This window comes from Orycteropus afer, unplaced genomic scaffold, assembly GCF_000298275.1.
Source record: "Orycteropus afer afer isolate SDZICR_OR568_19922 unplaced genomic scaffold, OryAfe1.0 scaffold00055, whole genome shotgun sequence".
NCBI classification, from domain to species: Eukaryota; Metazoa; Chordata; class Mammalia; order Tubulidentata; family Orycteropodidae; genus Orycteropus; species Orycteropus afer.
The window spans coordinates 2,387,152-2,414,403 of NW_006921642.1; positions in this window are offsets into that span (position 1 = coordinate 2,387,152).

Here is a 27,252-nt window from a genome sequence, read left to right on the forward strand (position 1 = left end):
AGCCACTCCTCGGAAGGAAGGTTGGGCAATCCTACTTCCGTAGTGATACTGCCTTGGAAACCCAAGGAGGGGTCGCTATGAGTCGGGGCCGACTTGACGGCAAATAACAACAACAACAACAACAATTACCCTTAGAAAATAATAACTGATGAAATTTATCAGTGGTCAACAGCCTTTTTCTGTAAAGGGTCAAAGAGTAAATATTTCAGACTTCATGGACCATGTGGTCTCTGGCGCACTACTCAACTCTGTCATTGTATTGTCACAGCAGCCTTGATAATAAGTATACAGATGGAGACATGGTCATGACTATGGCTTCCTTCCTATCAGAGCCTGGACACACATTAGCACATGGCAAGTAGTGTTTATTACTTACAAAAAGTAGACAGCAGCTAACAGAACAGTTCTCCCTGACTCAAAAGCTGTCAGGGCAGAAATGGAAATCTTTTATGCATACCCCACTTTGTGCCATGCACAAGGGACCCAAAGAGGATAGTTACATGACCTTAAACACCAGTGTCCCCTGGCTTCTGGAGTCTGTCCCAGTGGAGTTAGAGAACTCTTCTACACCTGTGTCCACCTGACATCATAGGTGAGGGACACAAAAAAAGGGGCCTACTTTCTATGGTTCGTCAAGGCCAAGTGGGCTTAATTGGGTGGACTGAGAACTTCTGCTATGCATGCTTACCACCAAAGAGCTAAGGGGTGATGAAAAATCCCCCTCAAACCTTTTTTATACTCTAAGCTTATGTGACCCATTACATGCCAGACATCTTGGTAACTAGTCATATTACTTGGCTCTGTAATCAACACCAATGGAAGTAGTAGTCAAGAAATCAGACAGCATGTTGCACTGGGCAAATCTGCTGCAAAAGACCTCCTTAAAGTGCTGAATAGCAAAGATGTTTCTTTGAAGACTAAGGTGCGCCTGATCAAAGCCATGGTGTTTTCAATTGCCTCACGTGCATGTGAATGTTGCACAATGAGTAAGGAAGACCAAAGAAGAGTTGATGCTTTTGAGCTGTGATGTTGGTGAAGAATACTGAAAGTACCACGGACTGCTAGAAGAGAGAACAAATCTGTCCTGGAGGAAGTGCAGCCGGAATGCTCCTTGGAAGCAAGAATGGCCAGACTTCAACTCACCTGCTTTGGTCATGTTGTCAGAAGGGACCGACCATTCCCTGGAGAAGGATGTCATGCTTAGTAAAGTGGAGGGTGAGTGAAAAAGGGGCAGACCCTGAATGAGATAGATTGACACAGTGGCTGCAACAATGGGTTCACATATAGCAAAGATTGTGAAGCTGGCACAGGACCTGGTAGTGTTTCGTTCTGTTGTACATAGAGTCGCTATAAGTCTGAGCTAACTCAACAGCACCTAACAATGAGAAGTCCTAAATTGTATTTCTTTCACTTTGCTGACATTTAGATGACAAACAATTACATTTCATGAGGTATATGTGTGTGTATATGGGGGGGGGGTCCAGAAGTGGGGATTGTTCCTAAAGCCCAAGCAGGGGGAAGGATGAGGAAGACACTGACACCAGGTTTGTCTGAAGACTGCTTCTTCACAATAGATAGGTAAATATTTAAATTCTTCAAAAATCTTATCTTCTGGGCCCTGAATCTTTTTCCCTTCTTCTTTATATCTCCTCAACACTCATACAACTCTTTATTTTATTTTTCCTATTTGAATGACCATGTGTACAGTCCTACTTCTTTTTACTATAAGCTTTTAAAGCCTCAGTTAGATCATCGGTGGAAGCCACAGTTTAGAGTTTGGAAACTCCTTTATATAATTTCCCAGAGTTATAAGGTCTGGTTTTTGGCAAGTTCATAAAAAAAACAAACAATAGTAAAGAGGAATTTCTAAGAACATTCCCCTGCCTATGAGTAATCTGATTTTATTTTCTGCTTGGCCTGTCTAAAAGGAATTGATCCTCCTGGGAATATGCCCAGGTTTCACTAGGCTCTAAAGGAATGGAACAGTTTATAGAAAGCACTCAAAGGAGGAAATGAACTTCACTATTATCAAAGGAATTGACAGCTTTGTGACTGAAAACTTCTTGCTTTCTCCTTCCTCTGCCTCATATGTGAAGTTGTTTGGGCTCAGGGATGTGATTGGGGAAATCTAGGAGACTAGAAAATGTCATTACCAGTGGTTTAACACGTGCTTGTCTAGATTAGAGTTTTACAGGGTAACTGACACAGTGGTTATAAGGGGGGAAATTGAAAATTGTCATGTCCCTTTTGATTTTAATGTTTTAAACTAGTGATTTTCAATCTTTCTTGGAACGCTTTTGGGAATCTTACGGCAGTATGGATTGTGTCCTTAGAAAAATAGTTACATAAAATTTTATAATTTTAAGGAATCCATGGACCTGCTGCATCTCAAAATAAAAACCTATGGTTTAAAATTTTATTTTAGAATGTATGTTTTGAAAAGCTTATGCCATATATACCATATAAACTCTGCTAACTCAGCATGGAGGAACACTCTGTTTATCATGACATTTTTATTTTCAATGCTACAAGCCAGAAGTCAACAAACTATGGACTGCATGGGCTGGTGCCTATTTTTATAAATAAAGTATTATTGGAACACAGCCTCAGTCGATATTTTTATATTTTGCTATGGCTCCTGTTGGGTTAAAAAAGCAATGTTGAATAGTTGCAACAGAGGCTGTATGGCCTGCAATATTGAACCATTTACTATCTTGTCTCTTATAGAAAAAGCTGAGTGACTCCTGCTATAAAGGGAAAAATTTGGAAAATGGAATTTATGACTTTCTATTTAATGCATTTCAGTAATTAACTATATTTGAGACATTCTCCAAACCATACCTTGCTTCCTTGAAATTCTGTAATAGGAAGCTGAATGGGACCTTTATTGTTATCTTAGCATTTGACCCAAGCTTCAAAACTGGTGACAATGAGTGTCCTCAATACCTAAATTATACAGAGAAATGCTAAATCTGTGAATGCCACACTTGAAAAAAACATAAGTAAACTGGTCCCACAATCACTACCCCAAACAGTTTATGTAAGAAAAGGCTTGGAATTTATTCCATAGTTTAGAAACCTACTTAAAGTGTTTCATAAGAGTAAACAGTGCTGTGGCATTTCCCCTCTCTTCTTCAAGAGTAAGAAGAATTTTGGGACTAAAAGGATTATAGATAGAATCTGGGGTGTTTGCAAAAGAGGAGAATATCATTGTGCTCTCTAGCTGGTTACTTGTAAGCAACGAAGTCTTGTAGGCCTGCTCAGTGCTATGACAAGGGTGAAGTGTAAGAGGGGTCTCAGCAGAATTTCAACTATATCCATGACTTGGGTGGTCATAAAAGCCACTCCCCAAAGAAAATCCAGAAGGTAAAAAGAATTCTGGAACAGAGATAAAAGTCAACAGTTGGTCAAATTGCATGAGTTTTTCTGAGAGCCAAATGGATGTCAGGAAAGAAAATAGAACCAATTAATCTCAAAAAAGACCTCACCCAAGAGGGACACTTTTAAAAGCAAGGGACTCCAGCAAAAAGTAGTCAAAGATGTCCTTCAATAATCTGGATTTGGTCCAGTCAATGCGTGAAGTAAAGCCCAATAATACTATAGAAAACTTGAGTGATGAGGATCTGTTTATTTGTATAAGAATCAATTCACAAGAGTATAAATACACCTGAAATGGGTATGGCCAAAGAGAAGTGGGTCTGCCATTTTGGAAAAGTTTGCATCTTCATAGTGGGAGGGCCCTCTGTCAAGAGCAGAAACATCAAAACTGCTGAAGGTGAACAACCCATGCGCCATACCACCTAAATGGGATTGGAGTGTAGTGTACCCATGAGAGCCCCTGAGTGTGCCTTGCTGGGAAGCATTTATGGAGGATACTGCCTTGCACAGACCATAGGTCTGATTCTACAGACAGCAGAGCCAATTGCCTAGATGGAGCAGGGGCATGGGTTCGTATGAGCAGCCTACAAGTTTCTGCCAGGAAGAGTAGCCTACTATGTAGGGGATTCCATGATAAAACTCTTCTCTCAAACTCAGTTTGTCAGAGCCAAAAGCCTACAGATGGAAGGGCTTATCTTTTGTCCTGATCCTTTGCAGTCCTAGCCAGCACAACTTATGATGGCACATCCTCTCTCCCCTTAAATGAGAATGAGCTATGAGAACCATGTCTGAGACCTTTAAGGGATGGAAAGCTTTTGATTAATGCTCAAATATGATGCACATACCTGTTTCTGGACATATGCTTATCATTATGGGCATCTGCCAGACTGGCATCTGGCCCACTCTCAGAAACCAATGCCAAACACATGACAGCAAAGATAGATGTGTAGGAAATGCTCTGTTACGGGAAATGCTCTGTTACGGACAGGGATGACTTCCTTGTGGAAATAAATTAAACAGGGCCTGCTTCCTTTAGTAAATAGGCCCTAAAAGTTCACATTTTGAAGGCTGGTAAGAGAAACCACAATTCTTCTGTATGTAGTAAAATTTAATATATATTTTAATTACTAACACATTACAGCTATGATATTTAAATATCCCTTTATCAACCTCTTAAATAGTGAATTTCCTTTTCTAATTTAGGATGTAAAATGCCTAGCACAGTACTTGTTACTTGATACATGTTCAACAACATATTTGCCTATTCCTCTCCTTCTTACCTCCCTTTTTCAATCCTTAATTAGTGCCAAACACATAGAAGATGAAGTTACTCAACACTGCACTTCAAAATCCTCAAGTCCACCAATGGAAAATGTTCACATTTATATATATGAGAAAATCATTAAAAAAAATAAAAAAACGCAGCAAAGAAAAAAAAAAAAACTCCAAACCCATTGACATCAAGTTGATCAACTTGTGACAACCTCATGTACTACAGAGTAGAAGTGTGCTCCGTAGGGTTTACTTGGCTGTAATCTTTACAAAAGCAGATTGCTAGACTTTCTTCAACAGTGCTGCTTGCTAGATGTTCTGGTTACCTAGTGCTGCTCTGACAAACATACCACAAAAGGGATGCTTGAACAAACAGGAGTTTATTTTCTTATAATTCGGGAGGTTAGAAGTCCAAGTTCAAAGTGCAAGTTTCTAGGGGCTGGGTGAAAGCCCCTCAACCTTGGGCTTCAGCTCTGCCTCCAGCTCCCAGCCCACTGGAGCTAGAGGCGTTTCTTCACTCAGACAGCTGCTGGCTGCTGAGGTTGCCAAGCCCAAGGTTGACAAGTAAAAAAGGCACAGTCCTGATGTTACCAAACCACACGGAAGGCCATTAATTCAAGTCCATTGTAAGTTCCAAGGTCAGCAGAGCATGGCAGGCTGCTGAACAATGACACAGCTACATGTAGGGTCCAAGCGTGGCATAGGCTGAAGACCATTCTCAAAGCTGCTTCTTATATATAGGAAGCAGACCACATACCCATAGCAGCTACTCAGCTGCTTGTGGTAGATCCCACCATGGAGTTGAGTGCCAGTCTCCTCATGGGGAATAACTACCACCAGCTGCCCAGCCACTCAACCAGGCCCAGCCCAGTTGACACAAAAACATAACCGCTACAATAGATTTGAACTGTCAAGCTTTAGGTTAGTAGTAGAGCATAATTTGCACTACCTGGGGACCTCATACATGAGAAAGCACACCCTACTTCAGGAAGTTTTAGAATCAGGAAAATGGCATATTATGAACTATTCATTTGGAAACAAGAAAGGAAATTTCAAAAGAAATGGTTGATCTCCATGTATCTTCTTAAAAACAAGATAGGGAAATCACTTATGTAGCAAGTTCATTCTCAGCAAAAATGTTAACATCACCCTAAGCAAAAACCAAAACCAAAATCAAACCCACTGTTGTTGAGTTGATTCTGACTTATAGGGGACCAAAATTGATTCTGAGGGTGAAAATATCTTAGATATTACAGTACTGTGTGGCCCTTCCAAAGACAGTATATACACATATAGGTAGTATATCTGTGTGAAGATAGTTTAATGGGAATTAGGAAAAGCACTCTAAAAAGACACCTTAAGAGAGTACTACTACTACTACTACTACTACTACTACTACTACTACTACTAAAGTTGGAAACATTAATAAGCATTTAACACGCAGGTAATACTGGATGGAGCAGAAACCCATTGCTAAGCTGAAGTCAGCATACAAATGTTGCAGCCTGTTTCTTCTCTTTCTTCCAGAATGTGTTATCCAGGATGCGAAGATATTTTTACCTCATCATTTGTTCCACCACTAAGCTTGGGAGATTATCATATACAAGGCAATATATTTTGAATGAGGATGAAACAGTGAACAACACATATAATGTGTCTGTCCCCAAGGAAATTATATTCCAGTTGGGAAAAGGAGAGAAAACAATAAGTAAAATATCAGTTAAAAAAAAAAAAAAAGATAAGTAATAATAAGAAGGAACTACTTTGGATAGGTGATCAGGGAAATCTTTGCAGAAGTGCCATTTAAGTTGAAAGTATAACCATGAAAAAGAGCGAGCCATGAGATGAGGAAAGACGGAACATTCTAGACTGAGAGATCTGCAAGTTTGCCCTGAGGAGGCAAGAGCATGGGAGGATCTGAGATGAATCCAGGGTGACTGGAGGGCTCTAAGGAAAGTGTGAGAGTAATCTAGGAAATGAGACAGCTAAGCAGGAGCCAGCTTAATCAAGGTTAGATAAACCATGAAGAGTTTGGATTTTATTCCATGCACAAAAGGAAGTCATATAAGGATTTTGAAGTCATGTGGTAATATGGTCTGATTTCCATTTTTGAAAGGTCATTTGCTGCTGAGTGGTCAAGGCATATGTTGTTGTTATGTGCCGTCAAGTCAGACCCGACTCACAGCGACCCCTCATTGGGTTTCCAAGGCAGTATCACTACGGAAGTAGATTGCCCCATCTTCCTTCCGAGGTCAAGGCATATAAGGCTTATAAAAAAAAAGTCACCAAGGAGACTAGCTACCAAGCTACTGTGTTAGTCCATATAAGAAAGGCCGTTGTGGCTTTGTCTGGGGTGGTAGCAGTGGAGATGAAAAGGTGCTGACTGACAGATAAGAGATAAAGTTTGAAGACAGTCTCAGGAATTCTTGCAACAGGGGCAAAAGCAAGGTAAGGCTGAGCTTACTTGTGCTTATTTACTAATCTAATAATGAACAACTTCACGTGGGTTTCACTACATCTTTGATGTGGCAAAAAATGTGAAACTGTTCACTACAGATTCTTAAATAAGCACATGTTAGCCTGTGCTTACCTTGCTTTTTGGGTAGACCATCACTGTAAGGGATTGTAAATTTGAAAAGAAGATTTGATTCTGTAGGAAGGTGTAGGTAGTGTTGGGAGGGAGACACATGTCAGCCATACCTAGAAGAAGAATCTTTGACGTGGTGAAGAATGTGAAATTGTTCACTACAGATGTTGACATTTCTATACCACATATCTCTCCATTTCTAATCGCACTTTCTTTTCCCCTTTCTTTCTTCTTCTTCTTTTTTTTTTTTAGTTTACCTGAGAAAATAACTTTTTTTCATTTGTCTGACTTGTTAATGTAGTGTGTTATATTTGAATTTTAATGCTGGTGAAAATCTTTCTCTCATTGTTAACTTTTGGAAAGACAACATATGATAACAGTCAGATGAGTATAATGTTTGATGCCCAGTCTCCAGCATGGGGCAAGTGGAACCTTTAAACTCAAAAGTTCCTCCATTGGGTAAGCTGGCAAATCACATAGTCAAGTGGCTCAGCTGCAGGAAGTTGTGTCATCTTGGTTCCAGAATCCAAAATGATGACGTGGAAGCTGTCATTCTCCTCCTCCAGTTCATGTCCACTTCACCGTCATGCTAATTATTACCACTGTGACCACTGGCTCACCCAAATGTTACTTTTTCAGAGATGAGGAAAAGCCCACTTCACACCAGCATCATTATTCCTATTTACATTTACAAAAAGGATTTACTGGTTTTCCTTTGCTTTCCATGCTTTTTTAGTGTAACTAATAATTAATTAAAATTTCATTTCTTAGTTTTTCTGTAGTTTTCTGTCTCAAGGAAGTTTGGGAAAATTTACCTGAGGTTTGTTTTTAAGGATATTTGAAGATTACCACTGTTGTTCCAACACTTGCTGGCCAGAGACAGGCCAGCCCAGCAACAGAACAAACCTTAACCTTGGTAACCTTCCCTGTTCTAATGTTGTTGTTGTTATGTGCCGTGGAGTCCGACCCGACTCATAGCGACTCCTCCTTGGGTTTCCGAGGCAGTATCACTACGGAAGTATCACTGTGGAAGTAGATAACAACAATCACTATGGAAGTAGATTGCCCAACCTTCCTTTCAAGGAGTGGCTGGTGGGTTTGAACCTCCAGGCTGGCTAGCAGTCAAGTGCCTTAAGCACTATGCTACCAGAGCTCCTGTTCTAATAGGGTAGTTCTAAAGTTGATGTTGGGTGCTATGAAGTCAATTTGGACTCATGGTGACCCTTCGTGACCCACTAGAACTGCTTCATAGGATTTTCTTTGTTTTAGTCTTTGAGGGAGAAGATTGCCAGGTCTTTCTCCCATGGAGATGTTGGGTAGGTTCGCACTGTTAACTTGCTTAGCAGCCAAGTACTTCATCATTAGTACCAGCAGGACCCCTTCTTCAAAGGTAACAAGGTTTTGTCCTCTTCTCTTTTGAGAATTTTATCTCCAGCTCATAGCCTGACTCAGCATAAAGATCTGTTTGCCATATCAATGGTAAACACCGCTGTGTCATCAGGCAGGTTAACACTTGGCTGTCCTCCTTGTCAAGCCAGAATGTCAGCAGAGGATATTATTATCATCAGTAGGGCCCTTTCCAGAACCATTACGACACTTACATACATGTATGTTCCAACCCTTTTGTCAGAGTCAATACTCTTTTATGTAGAGGCAGTAAAGAAAAAATATTGTGTCTAATAAATTGATTTTCTCCAGAAATGTATTGATCATGTAAAATTAAGTCAAACAAAACCTGCTACATTTCCAATTAGTTTAAATGTCTTTGTGGAATCTTCCTTTTTAAAATACAGTAACACTGTAGTGCTAAAGCATTCTGTAAATCGCTAGGCACCAATTCATATTCTGGTGTGACACACTGCAGAGGTTTTGACAAGGCAATGTCTTCCTTAGGTAATCATTTTCCATGTAATGTAGAATGTCTGGAAATGTCAAAAATTTAAGGCCTTCTCCTTTTCTAGAGATTTGATTCAGACTCAGCTGTAGAGATCTGAACTGGAGAAGCTAACATTTAAACAGTGTTCTGAAGTGTTTAGCATTAATGGCAATAATATAATTAAAACCACTGGATCAAAACAAACAGATGAAAATATTGTATTGCTTTGGTGCTTGTAGCAATCTACTGCAAAATTTTAATTCATTGTAAAAAAAAAATCAGTTGCATTTGAGTGGTCTCCGACTTGTGGCAACTACATATGTTTCAGAGTGCTTTCAGTGGCTGATTGTTTTGGAAGTAGATTGCTAGGCCTTCTTTCTGAGCTATCTCTGGATAGCCTCAAACCTTCCTCCTTTTAGTTAGCAGCCAAATGTGTTAATCATTTGCACCACCCAGGATAGGACCACATAATCAATTATGATGACCCCCAACAAAGACAACTGTGGAGGGGAGCAGTGATAAAATAAACACTCATGCTTATTTTTGTGTGACCTAACTTAGCCTAATTTCTCCCAAAGAATTTTAGACAAGTAATGTCTCCAGTGTGCAAAACCTGAGTTTACAAAAGTGGTAACATGAAGAAAAATGAAAAGGTTGCTGGAGGAGGATAGAAAATCAACAATATAAAGAAGTAAGAAAAAGTAGAGGGTTGGCAATATGAAAAAAGTAAATCAAAAAATGAAATGGAGATATAACGTGTGACTTTAGCAGCCCTTTCTCCTCCACCTTGGTCAGACAGTGCACCTTTTTTTGAATGTGATATGGGCACGGGAAATACGAAAATGAAATATGGCAAATTGGTACCATGTGTTTTCTCTGCTTCTGAACAGCACAGACTTTTTGCTTAGGATAGAAATCAGTATATGAAAAGAAATCAATCTGTCAATATGTTCTTGTTTTTCTCCACTGGCAAGAAGCTCAACTTATTTTAAAAAGCCAATAGGATCTTGGTCTGCCTCTTATAATTAAGTCCCCCCAGGAAGCTTATCCTTTGGAAGTCACACTTTCTTGAGGGACGATCATTGCTACTTAGCTTATCTGACCTTGTAATGTCAGAGTGAGAACAATCACTTTGATGAGCTGTGCTTCCTCTGGTGCCTTCTTTGCTTGGTCCTGCTGCCCACTGATGTGAGTGAGTCAGGAAGTGGAATCAATAGGACCTCACACTGTTTAAAGGAATATAAACTTTTGCACAATAAGAAAGATCTCAGGGATGACAGGTCAACAGAGATCAGGGTCACCTTCTTACACTCTCTTTCAAGGAGTTCTGCGATGGACAACTAGCTTACCTAGACAATTACACTAGTCAACAATTATGAAGTCTCCCAAAAGTTTTGGAAATAGAGGCAGTATAAGGTTATGCTACCTCTGACTCAGTGGTTTATTAAGAAAAAAAATTAGCTTTAATCTATCTTCTGTCTACAATTTCTTTTTTCCCTTGAACTCTATTCTATGTGGGACTTGGATGAGAGAGTAAAAAGAATGCAATTCAAGCAGTACGGTATTCTTGCCAAACATAGTAGATTCAAACATTCTAAGCTTCTGGATTGGTGTTTTTTTTTTTTAAGGAAAACCATAAAACCTCCAGCAATTTGAAATAAACAGGAAAGGAGTTACAATACTTATCTTTCAGAAAAGACCTTTAAATAAAGACTCAGAGGAAAAACAAAAGAAAAATAATCATTTGGTTTATTTTGCCAACACATTGCCTTTTTAATTGTCAGTGTATGCATTTTAACTTAGGCCAAGAAATCTGCATCAGTGCTTATTACTTAAGATTGAGCATCACCAGGAAAGAGTCTGTTACTATGGCAAATGCTTTCACTGGAAAAGGAATGTAAATGAGAATAACTATGACAAAATGTATGACTAAACTATGAACACAGGGAAAAAATCTGTCCTTGGGCCTTGGTATTTTAAAGGCAATGGTGACAATTAAATCAAAGCAATAAATATTTAGAAATTGCCTATTATGTGAATGGCCCTATTTTAAGAACTGTAGGAAATAGAAAGGCAAAAATCAGATGTGGTTCTAGGTCTTAAAGACCTTTGGTTCTAATTGGGAAATGCAGACATAATCACATGAGAAGTTAAAGATAAGCTCAAAACAACAGAGAGAGATAATTATTTTAATGCAATACATACATAATTAAATAATAAATAAATCATTCAGACAATAGCTGCTGTGGGAGTTCAGATAAGAGAGACATAATGGGCAATGCTTGATCAAGAAAGGCTTCACAGGGAGATAGGTGTAGAAATAGTTTTTTAATGCCTGGTGGCATTGAGAATGTATATAGAAAACAGAAAAGCTTAAAACATATATTTGGGAGTTTAGAGGACTTGAAGCACTTACTAATCAAAGATTACATGCAGCCTTTAATATGGATTGTGTCTGAAGACAAAGAAAACAAAATTCCTGTCTACTGGACCAATAAATAATACCACAATAAATGCAGAAGACATTGAAATTATCAACTGGGTCAACAATCAGTGTACATGGAACCTGTAGTCAAGAAATCAAATAACATATTTAATAGGTCAAATCTTCTGCAAAAGACCTCTTTAGAGTGTTAAATAGCAAATATGTCATTTTGATGATTAAAATGCACCTGACCCAAGCAACTTGTCTTTTCAGTCATCTCATATGCATGGGAAAGCTGGACAATGAAAAAGGAAGACAGAAGAATAGATGCATTCACATTGTGGTGTTGATGAAGAGTACTGAATATACTGTGGACTACAAAAAGAACAAACAAATCAGTCTGAGAAGAAATATAAGCATATTGCTTCTTAGAAGACTTTGACTTGCTTGTCTTAGACACATCATCTGGAAAGACCAGTTGCTGGAAAAGGACATCAAGAATGGTAAATTAGAGGCTCAGGGAAATCCTCAATGAGCTCGATTGATACAGTAGCCATAGCAATGGACTCAAACACACCAATTATGAAGATGACACGGGACGAGGCAACATTTCATTCTATTATACAGGAAGTCACCAGGAGTAGGAGCAGACTCCATGACAACTAACAACAACAATATACTGGCTAAAATAGGGAACCTGTGATGGGAAAAGTTGGAAGCCTAGATTAAAAGATAATGGATCTATATTCTAGGAAACCCTGTTTGAAATGCTAAGGGATTTGGATATCATCCTATATGACAGAGGTACATGGGGCGGGTTTCTAAATGGCTTTTTCCTTTCTCATTTCTTTCTAAATAATGACAACTGTCTGATGATGATATGCACAGCTAGAGTCAGCCTGGTTGTGGGCAGGTAGAATGGAAGTAGTCCTAATTCAGTTCATTTGCTCACCATCCTGCCTTGCTCCACATCCTGCTCTAAGGCTTGTATACTGAAATCCTTCAGTATAGTGTACATTGTTACATCAGGCTAATCTCTTTGTAGCTCATCTTCTTCTGAGTTTAGGCTTTCTGTCAAGTCCTGATCCTTTTATAACTCAACTTTCAGTGGTCTTCTGTATATCTTTCCAAAGCTCATGGCCCACCTGCTTGAACCTGCTGAGATATACACACTCAACTAGGACTTGCTCCTGCCATGCACACTGCCATAACACTGATAGACTTTTGTATGAGCCTAATTAGATACACAGGAGCTCTGGTAGCATAGTGGCTAAAAGCACTTGACTGCTATCCAGAGGGCTGGTGGTTCAAACCCACCAGCCACTCCTCGGAAGGAAGGTTGGGCAATCCTACTTCCGTAGTGATACTGCCTCGGAAACCCAAGGAGGGGTCGCTATGAGTCGGGGCCGACTCGACGGCACATAACAACAACAACAACAACAATGAGATACACACTTCACATACTTTACCTATTTTCAGGCATTCTTCTAGCCACCAATCAATTTTCCAGACTCTATTTCCAAGTATCTAGAAATATCCATTAATAATCAGAACATGGAATGTATGAAGTATGATCTAGGAAAATTGAAAGTTGTCAAAAATGAAATGGAATAAATAAAGATCAGTATTCTAGATATCAGTGAGCTGAAATGGATTGGTACTGGCCATTTTTAATTGGATAATCATATGGTCTACTATGCCACAAATGACAAATTGAGAAGGAATGGTGTCACATTCATCGTCAAAACGAATGTTTCAAGATCTATCCTGAAATGCAATGCTGTCAGTGATAGGATAATATCCAATGCCTACAAGAAAGACCAGTTAATACTACTATGATTAAAATTTATGTACCAACCACTAAAGCCAAAGATGAAGAAATTAAAGATTTTTACTAAATTCTGCAGTCTGAGATTGACCAAATAGGCAATCATTTAGCAGCCTGTCATGTTCCCTGCCAATCTTGGGACTGACTCTGGACTTGAACTAGTGACCTACCATGTCGTGTGGTAATATTGGGACTGTGTCATTTAATTTGTCAGCCTTGGTCTTGTTAGCCTCAGCAGCCAGCAGCTGCCTGAGGAAGAAACAACTTTATCTCCAGTGGGCTGGGAGCAAGAGGCAGAGCCGAAGCCCAATGTTGAGGGGCTTTCACCCAGCCTCTAGAGCTTGACACTATGAATTCAGACTTTTATCCTACCAAACTGTGAAAGAATAAACTTCTGTTCATTAAATCAATCCCATTTGTGATACTTTCTGTTAGAACAGTATGAAGTAACCAAAACACATGAAGAAAGCAAAATGTCACTAAAAAGACATGAAAGAAAGAAAAGACCAAAATGGATGTCAGGAGAGACTCTGAAACTTGCTCTCGAAAGGAGAGTAGCTAAAATAAAGGAAAGAAATCACAAGATAAAAGAGCTGAATAGATTTCAAAGAGCAGGTCGAGAAGACAAAGTAAAGTATTATAATGAAATGTGCAAAGACCTGGCATTAGAAAACCAAAAGGGAAGAACACACTCAGCATTTCTCAAGCAAAAGAACTGAAGAAAAAAAATAAGTCTTGAGTTGCAATATTAAAGGATTCTATGGACAAAATATTGAATGATGCAGGAAGCATTGGAAGAAGATGAAAGGAATACAAAGAGTCACTGTACCAAAAGAATTTGTCAATGTTCAACTATTTCAGGAAGTAGCATATGATCAAGAACCAATGGTACTGAAGGAAGAAATCTAAGCTATACTGAGGGAACTGGCAAAAAACAAGGCTTCATGAATTGATGGAATACCCATTGAAATGCTTCAATCAACAGATGCAGTGCTGCAGGTGCTTACTCATTTATGACAAGAAATTTGGAAGACAGCTACCTGGAAGAGATCAATATTTGTGCCCATTCCAAAGAAAGGTGATCCAACGGAATGTAGAAATTATCAAAAAATGTCATTGATATCATACACAAGGTAAATTTTGCTAAAGATAATTCAAAACTGGTTGTAGCAGTATATTGACATGTCACTTCCAGAAATGTAAGCTGGATTCTGTAGAGTACATAGAATAAAGGATATCATTACTGATGTCAGGTGGATCTTGGTTGAAAGCAAAGAATATCAGAAAAATGCCTACCTGTGTTTTATTGGCTATGCAAAGGGCTTTGACTCTGTGGATCATAGCAAATTATGGATAACATTGCAAAGAATGGTAGTTCCAGAACACTTCATTGTGCTCATGAGGAATGTATACATAGCTCAAGAGGCTGTCGTTCAACTAGAACTTGGGATACTGCATGGTTTACAATCAGACATGGTGTGTGTCAGGGTTCTGTCCTTTCACCATATTTTATTCAGTCTGTATGCTGCACAAATAATCTGAGAAGGTGGACTACATGAAAAAGAACATTGCATCAGGATTGCAGGAAGCCTCATTAACAAACTGTGATATGAAGATGACACAACCTTGCTTACTGAAAGTGAAGATGACTTGAAGCAATTATGAATGAAGATCAAAGACTACTACAGTCTTCAGTATGAATGACACCTAAACAAGAAGAAAAAAATCCCCATAAGAGGACAAATAAGCAACATCATGATAAATGGAGAAAAGATTGAAGTTGTCAAGGATTTCATTTTACTTGGATCCACAATTCCACACCCATGGAAGCAGCAACCAAGAAATCAGACATCATATTGCACTGGGCTAATCTGCTGCAAAAGACCTCTTTAAAGTGTTAAAGAGCAAAGATGTCCCTTTGAAGACTAAGGTGTGCCTAACCCAAGCCATGGTATTTTAAATCACCTCATATGCATTTGGAAGGTGGACAGTAAATAAGGAAGACTGAATAAAAGTTGATGCCTTTGAATTATAGCCATGGACTGCTGGAAAAAATTAATAAGTCTGTCTTGGAAGAAGTGTAGCCAGAAAGCTCGTTATAAGTGAGAATGGCCAGACTTCATTTCAACTATTTGGTCATGTTGTCAGAAGGGACAATTCCTTGGAGAAGGATACCATGCTTGGTAAAGTAGAGGGCCAGTGAAAATGAGGAAGACCCACAACAACATAAATTGACACAATGGCTGCAACAATGGGCTCAAGTATAGCAAGGATTGTGAGGATGGAGCAGGGTTAGGCATTGTTTCATTCTGTTGTACATAAGGTTGCTGTGAGTTGGAGCTGAGCTGATGGCACCTAACAACAATAGCAACATTGCTAGAAAAGGAAAATCTTGATCATGTTCTCCTAGTTATATGCTTAGACCTAACTGGATGCTCTGTCTCTATATAGAATCTTGGCTTAGCTCTCTCCTATCCAAGCCATCTTATAGCTAACCAATCAATGAGAAGAAATATGACATATAAATCAAAGCTATAAAAATTGTAATTTTGCAATATTGTGAAAACATATTGGAGGAAGGAAAACAGTAGCATGGAAGCTAGTTAAGATGCTTTAGATATACATAAAATGATAAGATCTGACTATAAAAGCGATACTGAGATTGAACAGAAAATGATGCATATGAGGGATACTTAAAAAAAATTAAGGAATGGACAATGGCTGATGACTTATGGGCTCAAAGGCACAGAAAGAGACAGTCAAAAACGATTAAAGATTTTCTAATTTGAGAGACCAAGAGAATAGAATTAATAAAAATAGAGAAGTAATAAAAATACTAAACTTAGGATCAGTATGTTGAATTTAAATTCCTAATCAAGTAAAAAATGACACTTTTTCTTACATCTTATAGTAAGAAATATTGCTAGTGGGGGATATTGCTAGTGAAGAAAATATAGGGACAAATCAGTAAAAGATAGAGGAATTAGCTTATGGAAATGTTCATATTTAAGAGGGTGTTAGACGGAGGAAGAAGAAATGAAACCAATAATGAGAAAGAGTCAAAGTGGTTAAAAGTGAGCCAGGGTAATTTAGTGTCACAGATGTCAAATAAATAGCTTAAGCAACTTTAAATGAAAGAGATCAGTCATGCCAAATACTATTGAGAGGTCATTTTCAATTGGAAATAAACATATAATTTGATATAGAGATATTCATTTGTGTTCATTGGCACAGTTTCTGCCCAGTAGAGGAGACCGAAGATAGACTTAACTGGCCCAGATATCAATAATTGTACATAATTCTAGAAGTTTGCCATCTAGGCTTCGAAGAAATAGTAATAATCAAGAAATCTGGCAGTGAGTAAATGAGAATTACATATATACAGGGCTATTGCTCTCTAAGGAGCTCTGGTGGTGTAGTGCCTAAAGCATTTGTCTGCTAACCAGAAGGCTGGAAGTTCAAACCCACTGGCCACTTCTGGGAAGGAAGATTGGGCAATCTACTTCCATAGCAATATCACCTGGGAAACCCAAGGAGGGGTTGCTATAAGTCAGATCTGACTCGAGGGCAGTGAGTTTGGTTTTGTTTTGTTTTATTGCTCTCTGTGTATGTGTGTGTATGTTGCTGTTGTTATTGTCAGGTGCCACTGAGTCGGTCTCAACTCATGGTAACACTATGTACAACAGAAGGAAACACTGCCGTCCTGCACCATCCTCACAATCATTGCCATTCTTGATCCCATCATTGTAGCCACTGTGTCAATTCATCTTGTTGAGGATCTTTTCCTTTTTCGGTGACCCTTCTCTTTACTCGGGAGTTCTAGTGGCATAGTGCCTAAGGCATTTGATTGCTAACCAGAAGGCTGGCGGTTCAAACCCACCAGCCACTCCTCTGAAAGAAGATTGAACAACATACTTCTGTAGATATACCACCACGGACACCCAGGGAGAGGTCATTATGAGTTGAATTGCCTTGATGGCAGTGAGTGTGGTTTGGTTTGTCACTTTACTCAGCATGACATTCTTCTCCAGGGACTGGTGTCTTCTTACTAGTTGACTAACGTATGAGAGACAAAGTCTGGCTTTTCTCACTTCTAAAGCACATTCTGGCTGTACTTCCTCCAAGGCAGATTTGTTCATTCTTCTAGCAGTCCATGGTACCTTCAATATTCTTAGCTAACACTACAATTGAAAAGCATCCATCTTTGTGCATTCTTCCTTATTCACTGCCCAGCTCTCACATGCATGTGAAGCTCTGGAATATATCATGGCTTGGGTCATTTGCACCTTAGTCTTCAAAGTGACATCTTACTCTTAAAACACTTTAAAGAGGTCCTTTGCAATACATCATTTGTGTGTGTGTAAGCTAAGAGAAATTAGTCTCTGCAACATAAAGCCTAAAAAAGCAAGAGATTAAGGACATAATTGTTTAGTAAGGAATAGAAAAATGATAGGATGCTATTCTCATGCCTCTTGCCTCTGTTTTGTAAATAAATTCGAGATGACATCATTTATATATAGGGAGAATAAGAGATTAGGAAAAAATGGTGGGGATAATCATTATTGATTTTGTGTTAGGGGGAAAAAGTCATTAGAGATTATGTAGTAGGGGAAAAAGTACAAAATATTAAGAAAATCATAGGGATCCAATTATTACTAGGAAACATAAAGTTATCAGGGGCTCAGTCAGCTTTGTGTAAGAGTAAACCTGTGAAGCAAAATAGCTAGGATAGAATAAAATGATGAGGATGAGCAATAGCTAGGCCCTTCCCTGGGAGACCTGGCTGAAAATGAGAGTGGGGTTGAAGTCTGTGTTAGCAAAAATTGAAGAGGTTGACTATTCAGTCTAACCTAGACAAAGGTGGAAGTTCAACAGGGGGCTATGAAACAGGAAGGGTGAGGGAACCAAGATGGAACTATGGTTAAGTGCTCGGCTGCTAACCAAAAGGTTGACAGTTTGAACCCACTTACTCAGTGACTCCACAGCAGAAAGACCTGGCTGCTTGTTCCCATAAATATTACAGCTTAAAAAACTCTTTGAGGCAGTTCTGCTATGTCATCTAGGGTTACTATGAGCTTAAATGGACTTGACAACATTTAACAAGTGATAAGGAACTCTGATGGTGGTGTTAGACATTTGGCTGGTAACCACAAGGTTGATGGCTCGAACCCACCAGGAGATCCATGGTAGAAAGATGAGGCAGTCTACTTCCATAAAGAGTTACAGCTTGGGAAAACCAATGGGGGTTGCTATGAGTAGGAATCCAACTTGATGGCAATGAGGTATTTTTTTTTTTTTTTTAACAAATGATAGGAAACAGCCAACAAAGAATAGATTTGCGGATTTCTTGTGTGGTTGAAGGCAAGGGAACAAGAAGTGGAATTTGAGTTGGTTTAGAGGTGGACACTGTTTCTTGGCTAGTGTTGAGTATTTAAAAGAATCTATGAAATAATGAAATAAAGAAACACTTAGGCTGAGGCACTAAATGTAGGCATTCCAGACAAGAATTTCTCAACATTGACACTATTGACATTTTGGACAAAAAATTTCTTTGTGGTGGTGGGCTGTCCTATGCATTGTAGGGTGTTTAGCCCCATTCCTCATCCTTGATCTCTATTCACTAGATGCCAGTAGCACCTCTCCCCACTTATGACAACCAAAAATGTCTTTGGACATTGCCAAATGTCCCCTGGGGAGGTGGTAGAAAAGCTCTGTTCTACAGGATAATGGATTTCAAGGAACAAGAAAAAGTAACAGCAAAGACGTTATCTAGATATGCCAAGGGAGTTAACATACAAAAGTTATTCACATGTATCAGTTAGGCATTTTGCTATGCTTGATATAGACTCTGATTTAATTATTACAGAAGGGCAATTGAGACCAGCAGAAGAGAGTGGAGCACAATGGTTTTGTCTTGACTTGGAGAAAATTGCAAGTTGACATCTTTCACCTTTTCCATTTAGATTGGCTAATGGGCAAAGGCAAACTTGATAGAAAATTGATAGCAAGTGTTTCAGTGTTTTCATGAGTGAGGTGGAATTTACTTTAGGTAAAGACATGATAACAGAAGCCAGTGATGTAGAAGAATGGGCACAACAAGAAAAAAAAAAAACAGGAATCATCCAAGAGAGCAAAAGCAACAGACTTGGATAGGAATAATAATAAAAATTAAATGTCACCAGTAAAATACACACATGGTTTACAACTTCAGGAGTAAATGAGGACCAAGACATTGTTTATGTAGCAGATAATAGCTTCAAGTCCATGGCTATTTATAATACTCTAACTATATAATATCTTCAAGGGGAGACAAATAACACAATATTTTCCAAAGCTATTAAATATTAATAATTGGGTGATGGCCTTCTTTTTTAAAGCATTCATGGAGATTTTTACAAGCATAGCCTAGGACAGTCCTTAGTTAATCCCTTACCAGTGAGACTGAAAGCATTTAAAATAACAATTTGTACTGGTCCAATGCCCTTTTCCTCTTTATTCTAAATGCCTAATCTTTCAATGCTTATGTTCTCATGAAACTATACAGAAATAAGTGGGATTTAGCGGTTCAACATGATAAAATGTGAAATATGGTTTATGCTGGATTTAATTGCCAGTACAAATAACATGAAGACTCTGTACCTTGGCATGAAATTGGACTGCATCTTCACTGATCTCATCATTTTGGTCATCCTTGTCATTTGATGCAAACTGCTGCAAGATTGATTTGACTCCACTGACTAGTATTGTTGATGAAGATAGCTAAGTGAACAATTTGGCTGGGCTAAAGTCTGGTTCAAACACTGAATATAGGTACAGCCATAAACTAAAAGTACAGTTTTCAATATGAAATTTTAAAAAGAATAGTTAAGAGAGTTATATTAAAAAATTGGTTTACTATGTATTCTAAGCAAGTTAAATGAGGCAATAGAAAGTCAGCATTCTACAATGTAAAATTACTCCTGAGTTAGCAACACCTCACTAGAACGTTCTCATTTATCTTTCCATTCATAGAACGAATATTTATTGATCAGCTTTGAACCATTTTTTTCCTCCTTAAATAAGCTACCAAAATAGTTTGTGAGACAGTTGACCCAGCTTCTCCAATATTTACCCTGTTTACAGAGAGATAGATTTCCTTTTATTTCATTGCTCATGATTCAAGTATTTTTCTCATGGGCAACCTCTTCCCTATGTGTCCTTAAACATTTTCTCATTCACTTTCACTGCTATCAGAAAAATCCTTCTTTTTCCCTCTTCATTTCCATGTATCCCACCTACAGGTAAAACAGGATTTTTGGCATTGAAAAAGATTCTCGTATAAATTCTAGTTTATCATCTCTGGAGAAACACAAATTATACTTGCATAGTGCCTGACAGATGGCTGCCCAGGCCATTCTTCCATCTTGTTAGACAGGTGTATCACAACTGCGTTACCTACATCCTCATATGTTTCTTAACTCTGATGCGAGGAACACAATGTCAATCAAGTTACAGAATTTCTTGGAAAAACCCATTTTTAGGTAGAAAACCTGTTTTAACAATATAAGTACACAATTACACTCTAACTTATAAAGTGAGTCTTGTTTAGCTGAAAACGTCTATGTTAGCAATTATGTCATTTGTACTTTTTGTGGCGTGGGTAAAATGATATCCATTCTATAAGAAAATTATGGGCATATATCATGATGTTGTGACCATTTTCCTGGACATATTTTCTATGGCCTGAGATATTCAAAACATGTAAGGCCTATGAGTCACTCAAATTCTGTATCTGTACTAGAGCTCAGAATTAAATCCATTAGGTTATTGACTTTTGAAATTTTCTATGACATTAATTTTCATTATGGGAGTCCCTGGGTAGTGTAAACAGGTAACATCCTTGGCTGCTAACTGAAAGGTTGGAAGTTTGAATCCACCCAGAGGTACCTCAGAATAATGCCCTGATTCTGCTTCCAAAAAATCAGCCATTGAAAAAAACCCTATGGAGCACAGTTCTAATCTGACACACATGGATTTGATTTGTTAGCAACTGGTTAATGGGTACTTACTTTATATGGATAGTGTGTCCTTGGGCTTGAAGTTGTTACTGCCAAACTTGGAGGAATAAGAGCTATGATAACGCAATCCATATGAATCATGGTGGTCAAATAGTCATAAGTTGCATAGAAATATGTTGAATAGTCAATTATAATACTCTGAATACCTAAGATCCTTTCTGTCTATTAATGGTCTACTCCTTCCTCCTGTGCTTCAAATTCTCAGGACAACAGGAAAATTTATCCCTCTACAAAAATAGAATTAGCAGACACAGGATAGTACTATCAAAAAATTCTTGAAAGTAATTATGCAGAATTGGAAACTGGACCTTGAGGTAGTGTCAGTCCCAAATAACCAGCTTCTACTCTTTCAGCTTATTTCTACCTGTGCACTGCTACTGTGCTAGGAGGTAGGTAGCAGAGAATAAACCAGACAGGGTACTTGCCAATTTAGAGTGCAGCAGACAAGTTAGATATTAAACAAGCAATTAAATGATGATAATTGTAATTATCATGTAAACAATGCAATGGGAGCATCATCCGAACTTAGTGTGAGGAGTCAGAGAAGGACTTTTTGAGGAAGGAGCTTTCTAGTGGAAACTTGAGGAGGAGCTGGTGTTAGCTGGTGGGGAACTGATTAAGAGAAAGCATTCCAAGGGGGTAACATATACTAAGTGTAGAGAAAGCATTCCAAGGGGGTAACATATACTAAGTGTAGTATGGTGAATTACTTAGTATGGCTCTTCTAGCTATCTTCTTTGTGGCACCCACCAGATGGTTGGGTATAACTGTAAATGTGGGGTGTTTGAGGTCCACCAAGGGAACTGGATAGCTTGTAAGGGAGATGGTACTTTTGCCCACAATGGAAGTAAGGTGTATGGAACACTAATGTGGGGATTGGTCAGTTTTGTCATTTTGCTAGGCTTAAAATGAGCCCTCCCAGAAGTGTAAAAGGAGATCTCACTAACATTAAGACAGACAGCAGTCAAGAATGGAGTGCTTCCTTGGACTTGAGATCCCTGTGCTGAGACAGCAGAGAGACAACAGAGAGACAGTAGATAGATGGTGGCAGCAGTGGCAGCAGAACTGAGAGACCTGCACAAGGCAGAGCAGTGGGCTTGCTGGACCCTGGAGCAAGAAACCTGAGGACCTTTGGGCAGGAGGCTTGCTGGCTGAGTGGGATGCACTTATCAGCAGAGCTAAAAGAACATCGTAACACTTGTCCCATCAGAGCAGAGGCCAAGCAGAGAGGCCAAGGGCCAAAGAGAGGCATGCCAGAAGGTATGGCCAAGGGAGGTTTTCCTGATTGAAGAAGTATATCCTGAGCTTTCCTGAACATGAATTGTAATCCATTACTTCTCTAATAATCCCCATAATCATGCATAGTGTCTATGAATTCTGTGGCTATTGCAACAAATTATGGAATCCAGCAGAGAAGTTGTTAGTGCTGTAGGAGGGACAGTTGCTGTCAGAATTGGTAAATAGGCTGGAGGGTGGTGGCATGTCTGGCCTCATAGGAATAAGCTTTGGGTTGCTGATGGTGATTCTCTTTCCCCCTCGTGAGGTTAGAGGAGGTCAGAGGATGCCACCCTCATGCCCTTTATGCACCCAGTCTCTGAGCTAAAACTGTAGGATTAAATTTCAAGAAATTAAAGAAGCACACACAGTGTGGTTTAAAGTATATAGAGAAAAAAAGAGTGGCATGAAATCACAGGATGGACATTAGGAGCAAGATCATGTGAAAAAAAAACAGACTAAGGATGTCAGTAAGACTCTAATGACATCAAGGAGCTCCCGAAAAGTTCTAGGTGAGTTATCTTTCTATTTCAAAGATACTATAGTCTGGGAAGTCGATTGTAGGAGACATGATTAAATTTAAGGAGATTTGGATGAAGTCTGTAGTACTCCAGACACCAGATGAAGGTGGCTAGTGTAAGGTGGGGCAGCGAAACTGACTAAAGAAACATGGTTCTCTTGTTTTACAGAGTTGGGTATCTAGTTGAGATTACTGTTGTTAGGTACTATTGAGTGAATTCCAAATCATAGCGACCCCATGTGACAGGCTAGGACTTTCCAGTAGAATTTCCTTGGCTGAAATCTTTATAGAAGCAGATTGCCTGGTCTTTTTCCTGAAAAGCTGCTGGATAGATTCAAACTGCCTAACTTTCTTTTACAAATGGGTGTTTAATGGTGACCATGTATTTCCAGTGGTACCAATATACCTGGTTGTATGCTATTCCCCAGCATCATTCAGCATCTTTAATACAGATGTACATAAATGGAAATTTGAATCCATTATTTTCCCCATCAATTGCTGTTGTTGTTGTTATGTGTTGTGGAGTTGGACCTGACTCACAGTGACCCCTCCTTGGGTTTCTGAGGCAGTATCACTACAGAAGTAGATTGCCCAATCTTCCTTCCAAGGAGTGGCTGGTGGCTTTGAACCGCTAGCCTTCTGGTTAGCAGTCAAGTGCCTCAGGCACTATGCTACCAGAGCTCCCCCATCAATTTCTAGGAACATGTAAATTTAATGGATGAAAAATGGGATAATGGAGTTTAGGCTATCAGTAAGGGATTGACTGAAGTTATAAACAATAGAAATAGAAGTGGGGAAGAGGAAAATGAGGAGGAAGAGAGCTGATGGTGAGAGGAAAAGAAGAGGGGTAACTAAACTGGAAGTACAAATGCAGCTGAAAGGAAGTTGTGCTCAGAATAAAGTGCATAATTTTTATGGTAGAGCAATTTCAGGTAGGAACAGGTAGAAATGGAAGTAGAGTTCAAGAAGTAAACACATTGAATGACAAGATATTTGTGGTTCATTTGCACAGATACTGAATTCTTACAGGTGACTGGCATGTTGGTTGGTGAGGAAGACTGACTCAGGTAACAAAACTTTTAGATAATGAGAGAGTTTGGCCAGGAAAAAGCAGGTAGCAATCCTCATAGTTTGAAGATGTTGCCATATTATTAGCATATGGTGGCCTCTACATACCTCACACTCTTGGAGCTGCAGATACAGCTCAAAACCAGGCAGACAAAGACTCCACTCACATGGAGCTTACATTCTTCTTAGCAAAGGTGTACAATAATCAACATGCTACTAAATATAGGAAAAAAGCAAAAACGGTTAGGAGTTACGCAGAGAATTAAAATATACTTATGTGATAGCAAATGACTGAAGAAGTAGCATTTATGCTGAGAGCTAAATGACAAGAGGGCATTGGTCATGTCAAGTTTTATGCAACTTAGAGTATGAAGCTCATACAGAAAAGCTGTCAGAGTTATTTGCAGGCCTACCTGTTGTTTTCAAAGAGTGGAGAACTTGCCTTTCTAGCAGTATTTTTCTCCAATAGCAGGACTTCTCTGACAAAGATCTTATTGATGGTACATACTGGGCTAGCATTCAACAAAGGTCTTCTGTGGGTAGCTGATCCCTATTGCCAAGACTGGATTACATATTTGAATGGAAGAAGAGTGACCATGACCATTCTTCGCATCATTTATTCTTCATTAAAATGGTGTAGAGAAATAGGTTTGGAATAAAACTGGCAATAATAACCTGCATTTATATGAAACCTTCCCACTTACAAATATTTTCCAAGGTAATTTCTGGAAGTTAAAAAAAAATTGAAAAATTGGGTGTGCATTTTTTAAAAAAATAATTTTCTTAAGAATTATCTTTATAAAAAACAAATCTGGTTTTCTCACAATCCAAATGCCTATAGGACAAAGTTCCAACACCAGCGAATGGCAAACAAGAACTTTTAGGCTGGTGTCATAAATGTTTCCAATCTCTTCTTACCATCTGAACTCCAGCCACCTCAAACATGCATCAGTGCTCAAAGAGCCAAAAATCTATGATTCGGGAGCACTGTTGTTCCTTTCTGAAGTGTACACATCTCTTCTCCTTTTCTAATGAATGCAACTCATCCTTTGAAATTAACTCAAGCATCACATCTACTTTGAAACCTCCTTCAGATCTTTCAGTAGTTAGTGCTTAAGCATGTACTCTTCTATGTACACATAATATGGTGTCATAATTTGTGTCACACTATAAGCGGACTACTCTGAGAGTGTTTATTGTTATTGGTGTTAGATACCACTGACTTGTCTCCAACTCAGAGTGACTCTATGTACAACAGAATGAAACACTGTCTGGTCCTGTGCCAGCTTCACGATCCCTGCTATACCTGAGCCCATCGTTGTAGCCATGGTGTCACTCCATCTTGTTGATGGCCGTCTCTTTTTTTTTGTTGACCCTCCACTTTACCAAGCATGATATCCTTCTCCAAGAAATGGATCCTTTTGACAATATGACCAAAGTAGGTAAAACGAAGTTTGGCTATTCTCATTTCTAAGGAGCATTCCAGCTGCACTTCTTCCAGGACAGATTTGCTCATTCTTTTAGCAGTCCATGGTACGCTCAGTATTCTTTGACAACACCACAACTGAAAAGCATCAATTCTTCTTCGGTCTTCCTTATTCATTGTCCATCTCTCACATGCATTAGAGGAGATTGAAAATACCATGTCCTGGGTTAGGCGCACCTTAGTCTTCAAGGAAACATATTTGCTCTTCAGCACTTGAAAGAGTTCTTTTTCAGTAGATTTACCCCATGCAATACATCGTCTGATGTCTTGACTGCTGGTTCCATTGGTGTTGATTGTAGAACCAAGTAATATGAAATCTTTGGCAACTTCAATCTTTTCTCCATCCACGGTGAAGCTGTTTGTTTATTGAACCCATATCGAGGAGTTTTGTTTTCTTTATATTGAGATGTAATCCATACTGCCAAAGCGGCAAGACGGGAAAGTGGGAGAAAGGAGAATAAAGTTCAGGGGACCAGAATAGAGCGAGGAGTCAGCTGCAGGGATTCAGGTGGCGAGAGGGAACCCAGGCCATGCCCCACAAGTGGAAAGTTGGGAAAGCAGAGAAAGGAAAGGAAAAATGCCAGGGAGACAGGACAGAGTGAGGAGTCAGCTGCAGGGATCCAGGTGAGGGAAGGGAAGCCAGGTCATGCCCCAAAGTGGCAAGGCAGGAAAGCAGGGAAAGGACAGAAAAGGCAAGGGGACTGGGGCAGAGCAAGGAATCAGCCACAGGAACCCAGGTAAGGGGAGGTTGAGAGGTTTCCAACAGCTAAGGGAAACAAACTTGTCTGTCAGTTTGTCCTACTGTGGTGATGTGTTGCTGTGAGTCTTGAGGCTGTGCCACTGGTGTTTCAAACCCAGCGGGGTACACATGGTGCACAGGTATCAACCTGGCTTGCAGACTAGGAAGAAGGAAGACACCATCCACTTCTCAAAGAATTAGCAGAGAGACATGCTATGAATAGCAGAGAGACATAGTCTGATACATTACTGCACAACTTTATGAATAGTCCAGAAATATTGTCCAATACAGAGGAGGAGGATGAGTCACTAAGGTTAGAAGGCTTTCAAAATAGGACTGGGAAAGAGCTACATCATCAAAGTAAAACCAGCCTTTCTTATACGGATAAAGTAAAGCCTTCGAGATCTCCATTTGCTGACGTGGCACCACTCAAATTGAGGAGAAACAGCTTCAAACATCCATTAATAATTGGAACATGGAATGCACTAAGTATGAATCTAGGAAAATTGGAAGTTGTCAAAAATGAAGTGGAATGCATAAAGATTGATATCCTAAGCATTAGTGAGCTGAAATGGACTGATTTGGCCATTTTGAATCAGACAACCATATGATCTACTATGCCGGGAATGACAGTTTGAAGAAGAATGGTGTGGCATTCATCATCACAAAGGATGTTTCAAGATCTGTCCTGAAATACAATGCTGTCAGTGATAGGATAATATCCATATGCCTACAAGGAAG